Below are 6,000 nucleotides of genomic sequence, written 5' to 3'. Positions count from 1 at the left end.
CTAAGGACTATCTCATAGTTATATCCAATCTGAAAGGTGTTCGCTTCGCCTAGCTCTGGTGGCTCAGGAGAAACCTAACCACCCGCTGCCGGCACTTTCCCCATCGACTTCTCTCACCATTGTTGCCCCTGGCCCTTGTGGAGGTGGCGACGTCCCCACTCCCAAAAGGTGGGTGGGGATCTCCAGTTGTCCGAGGGCGGCAGAGCGTGTGTGTAGGGGCACAGCTTGGTGTAGTGGGACGCCTGGGCGACGGCCTCGGTCCGGGCTGTCGACTTGACCTAGGCATGGACTACATGCGTAGTGGTGTGCGCTTGTGGCTGCGCACATTTTTCGTGATGGCGCTCGGCGCTGGATGCGCACGGGGGGGGGGGGGATTGTTAGCTGGGTGCAAAGGTTGCTTGTGCAGGTTGGCCGCAAGGACTAGCAAGGCGTGGCGGGTGTCTTCTCCGGAGCACGGGGTGTGTTGTGGGTTAGCCTACTCATCCTCTTCTCTAGTTCTTCACTTGAGCAACTTTGATCGGGATTGGGTTGGGTCTCAGATCTTGATGCTATCTCTCGCGATGCGTCATTGGTTGTCGCGATGGTGGGCGGTGGCTATAGGCGAGGGGTGGTGCGTGTATGGGTGCGGTGTATTGAGGGATCCCGCAGCCAGAGTGAGGTTGCTCTCGGCAAGGGTGGTGGTTTGTGGGCGGCGGTCAATGGTGGTGGGTGGTTGGCGCATCTTTTGGGGAAATACTTATTCCAGTTTTCATCGGGTCCAGCGATCGCGGCGCCTGCAGGCGCCACGAGTTTTCTTGGAAGCGTCGTCATGGAGGTGTGCTCCTCCTTCTCCCCATGGCTTTGGCTCCGAAGGGAAACCTCAAATCCGCTGTATCGGGCGATGGAGGAATCTTCGCCTCTGTCTCCTCCTTGGGGGCATCGTCTCGTAGCCGGCTACGACTGGAAGACCGGTGGATGGCGGCATCTTCGCCGCTTCGTTTGCTAAGGCGGGGTGTTGGTTTCTGTTTGGCAACGATGATGGTGTCGAGAGGAGATTGGGTCGCGGCGCGGACTTCAATAGTCAGTTTGGTCTTCCCGACGTGTCCGAGGTGCTCTTCTGTGGGTTGCTTGGTTGCTTTGAAGTTGGAGCTGCGGTGGAGCAAGTCCAGGTGGTGACAATGACAGACACTCGGTGGTCCTTTGCAGAGGGCACGGTCGGCACAAGTCCCGCACATTTCCCTTGTGAAGCTCGTCGTCAAAGTCAGAGTTGTCGGTTGCTCACACTTGTGACCTTCCGTTAGCATGTGCCATCTATGTAGTTGTTTGCGAGTTGGCTTCGTTGTTGGAGCTCTATGGTGAAGTCGAAGTCGCCCATTCGGAGCCAACCGGTGATGATGATGTGGCTTGCGACTTCTCAGCCGATGCCTTTCTTCTTTGCAGCTCTGTGTTTCATCTCGATGGCCAGGTTGGCCAGTGATGCCCATGTCATGTGGAATGCGTTGTATCGGCTTTAGCCTGGTTTTCCACCGATTAACCAGACAATTCTTACTCTTTTCTGTCAAACCCAGCCATCGGTCACCAAACCCAGCCAAACATAGCAGTGTTTGTAACTTTGTACGGATGTCATTGCGGCAACGTATGAAATGTGAGGTTGAAAAAAATGTAGTAACTATTTCCATACTGGTTTACAAAATCTAAATTGCATGAATGACTTGATAGACATAAGAAAATCGCGACCAACAAGTATAATGTGCTCTATCTACATAATAACAATTAGATTAATGATATTGAGGTTTCTAGGTCAGTTAATGACATTCTTGATTTGGAAGCTGATCATGCGGTAGATATGATCCGTCACATAGCTGCTGTTAAACCTATGAACGATTCGGAGATAGATGCGCTTGGGGTTAGGGTTCTTGATGGCTTGTGTGCCGATCTTGACCCTGCACTACCCGAGACGGAGGAGGACACCATTCCTGAGGTGTCTCTTCATGTAGATGAGCCCGAGGCGATAGAAGCAGAGAATGACTGTGCTGATCAGGATGATGGTCACCTTAAGCCAAAGCGGACGTGGAAACGGAAGGTTTATCCCATCTCGGCAGCATGTAGGAGTGCTAGGATCCGCACTGCAAAAAATTTCATGATGAATTATGAGAGGCATTTTCTGGAATAGCAGAGGTCTTAGAGACTTGGCTAAAAGAAGATTTCTAGCGGAGGCTTCTCTTGAACACCAGTTAGATTTTATTGCATTGTCTGAGACTGGAAGAAGCAACTTCACTTCTCAATTTCTTGCCACTTTGTCCGGGGGGTAGATTTCGATTGGCATTGCCTCCCCCCTCGAGGAAGATCCGGTGGGGTTCTACTTGGGGTTAAGTGCGAAACGTTGGAAGTTCGGAGTGTAGTTTTGGGGGATTTTGCCGTCAAGTTTCGAGTTCGAACTAAGGCAGATGGGTTTGATTGGGCTTTGGTGGCGGTGTACGGAGCTGCGCAATCAGAGTCAAGCCAGACTTTTTGGCGGATCTAGTTCGTATTTGTGGTAACGAACAGCTCCCCCTCTTAGTGGGGGGTGATTTCAACATTATCCGTAGGAAGGAGGAGAAGACAATTTTGACGGCCGATGGTCGTTTATGTTCAACACTATTATCGAAAGTTTGGATCTCAGAGAGATAGACCTTTCGGGTAGGAAATTCACTTGGGCTAATTCGTTACCGGTCCCGACATTTGAGAAACTTGACCGTGTCCTAGCAAGTGTCGAATGGGAACAGAAGTTTCCTCTGGTAACCGTGCAGGCATTGACAAGAGGTGTCTCTGATCATACACCATTACTAGTTGATTCAGGAGTTCAAACTTTTGTGGGCAACAAGAACATTTTCTCGTTTGAACTTGCCTGGTTTGAAAGAGAAGGTTTCCTTGAGTTGTTAGCTCGGGAGTGGGCTAAAGACTCGGGAGGAAGGACGCCTATCGAGCGATGGCAATGCAAGATTCGTCATCTCCGAAGGTTCCTTCGAGGATGGGCTAAGCACACGCATGGTATTTATAAGGCGGAGAAGGAGAGACTTCTTCTACTTATTCAAAACCTTGAAGTTAAAGCTGAAACTTCTATCTTGGATTCCAGTGAGTTGGAAACAAAGATAGAGGCGGAGATGCAACTTAAACAACTTCACGAGGAGGAATTGAAGTGGGCGTTGCGAGCTAAGGTTCGCAAGATAGTACAAGGCGAGGACAATACTCAATTCTTTCATATGATTGCTAATGGGAAGCATCGTAAGAAGAGAATTTTCCAGCTAGAACAAGACGAAGGGACGATAGTTGGTCAAGACAATCTGGAAGTCTACATTACCAATTATTATAAGCAGTTGTTTGTGTCCTTAGATGAGTCTAGGGTTGAGGATGTTCCTCAACTTGAGAATGTCGAGAATGAGCTCCTGACTGCTCCTTTCTCTGAGAAAGAGGTTTTTGAAGCCATTGCACAAATGGAGAATAATAAGGCTCCAGGACTGGATGGGTTTCCGGCGGAGTTCTACAAAAAGTGCTGGCATTTTATTAAGGGTGATTTGATGCCCATGTTCCAGGAGTTTTTTGAGGGACAGCTTCAGTTGTTTAAGCTGAATTTTGGAACGATAACTCTTCTTCCTAAGAAGACAGACGCGGTTCGCATTGAGCAGTTCAGGCCTATATGTCTGCTTAATGTGAGTTTCAAAATATTCACCAAGGTTGGGACGAATAGCTTACGCAGATTGCGCACTCTGTGGTTAATCCGTCCCAGACTGCTTTCATGCCTGATAGAAACATCCTTGAAGGGGTTGTTGTCTTGCATGAAACGCTCCATGAAATCCACTCAAAAAAACTTGATGGCGTAGTTTTTAAAGTGGATTTTGAAAAAGCATATGATAAAGTCAAATGGCCTTTCCTTCAACAAGCTTTGCATATGAAAGGTTTTGATCCGGCCTGGAGAAACCAGATTGATTCCTTTACGCAAAAAGGGAGTGTAGGGATTAAAGTGAATGACGACATAGGTCACTATTTCCAAACACACAAGGGGCTAAGGCAAGGAAACCCGATGTCACCGATCCTATTTAACATAGTGGCTGATATGCTCACTATCTTGATAGGTCGGGCAAAGGATGCAGGGCAGGTAGGTGGCCTGGTCCCACATCTAGTTGACGGAGGGATTTCCATTCTTCAGTATGCTGATGATACTATCATCTTTATGGAGCACGACTTGGCGAAAGCAAGAAACATGAAGTTGTTGTTATGCTTATTTGAACAATTATCTGGCCTCAAAATTAACTTCCACAACAGTGAATTGTTTTGCTTTGGAAGAGCAAAGGATGACCAGGACACGTATAAACAATTGTTCGGATGTGAATTGGGCTCTTTACCGTTTACGTACTTAGGTATACCCATTCATCATCGTAAGCTGACTAACATTGAGTGGAAATGCATCGAGGATCGCTTTGAAAAGAAACTGAGATGTTGGAAAGGGAAGCTCATGTCATACGGAGGACGATTGATTCTGATTAATTCGGTCCTTACCAGTATGCCTATGTTTCTCTTATCCTTTTTCCAGGTTCCGGTGGGAGTCAGGAAAAGGTTAGATTTCTACCGATCTCGATTCTTTTGGCAGAATGACGAGCTCAAACGGAAGTATAGGCTTGCTAAGTGGGATATAATCTGTAGGCCGAAGGACCAAGGGGGTCTAGGGATTGAAAATTTGGAAGTCAAAAACATATGTCTCCTTAGCAAGTGGGTATTTAAACTGTCGTCTGAGATGAAAGCTACTTGGGCACAGATTTTGCGTAATAAGTATCTTTATGCTAAAACCTTGGCTCAGGTAAATGTGAGGCCTTCCGACTCACCTTTTTGGAAGGGTTTGATGAGAGTCAAACAACTTTTTTTCAACAAGTTAAAATTTATTGTCGGGAATGGTGCCACTACGAGGTTTTGGGAGGATACGTGGCTTGGGGAGACTCCCCTTGCACTTCAATATCCTACTTTGTACAACATTGTGCGACGTAGAGAAGCCTACGTTGCAACTGTTCTACAATCCACTCCCCTCAATATTAGTTTTCGGAGGACGCTAGTTGGAAATCGTTGGGAGGCCTGGCTCCACCTTGTTAGACGTTTAATGGAGGTCCGACTGACCCAGCAACCAGATCAGCTGTATTGGAAACTTACTAAGAACGGTGTGTTCTCGGTTAAGTCTATGTATCTGGATGTCATTAACTCTAGCGTTGTCCCTTCCTCGATTCACGTTTGGAGAATAAAGGTTCCTTTACGTATCAAAGTGTTTATATGGTTTATGCATAAACAAGTCATTTTGACTAAGGATAACCTGGCAAAATGCAACTGGATGGGCTCATCTAGGTGTAGCTTTTGCGATCATAACGAAAACATCAAACACCTCTTTCTCGATTGTCCGTTGGCTAAGATACTGTGGCGGTCGATTCATATTGCGTTTAATATTAATCAGCCCACCTCTATCAACATGTTATTTGGAACATGGCTTGATGGGGTTGATTCTGATACTGCAAGACACATTCGTGTTGGCGTTTGTGCTTTACTTTGGGCAGTATGGAACTGCAGAAATGATTTAGTATTTAACAAATCAACAAACATTCACTTTTTGCAGGTTATCTTCAGGGCCACGGCATTCATCCGTATGTGGTCGTTACTCACTCCGACGAAGGCCAGGGAGCGTTTGGTTACTGCGTCTACCCGATGGGAGATGGTAGCGCGAGATATTTTCAACCGGTTTGGATGGCGGTCATGTAATAGGATAGGCATGTAGTACTCCTATTGTGTTTGCCAGCCAGTTGTGGCTTTGGGTTTTCGCTCTTTCGAGCTTTTTGTTTATCTTCGCACCTCGATACTTGGCGACTTTGTTACTGGACTTTATTTTTAATAATATGAGCCGTATGCATCTTTCTGATGCAGAGCCTGGGGTAAACCCCCTTTTCGAAAAAAATCTACATAATATAAGCTAACTAACTTTTTCGACAAAGGGTAATATATGCTCAT

This window comes from Triticum aestivum, chromosome 3A (assembly GCF_018294505.1).
Source record: "Triticum aestivum cultivar Chinese Spring chromosome 3A, IWGSC CS RefSeq v2.1, whole genome shotgun sequence".
In the NCBI taxonomy this organism is placed as follows: domain Eukaryota; kingdom Viridiplantae; phylum Streptophyta; class Magnoliopsida; order Poales; family Poaceae; genus Triticum; species Triticum aestivum.
This window is presented reverse-complemented; position numbering follows the sequence as displayed.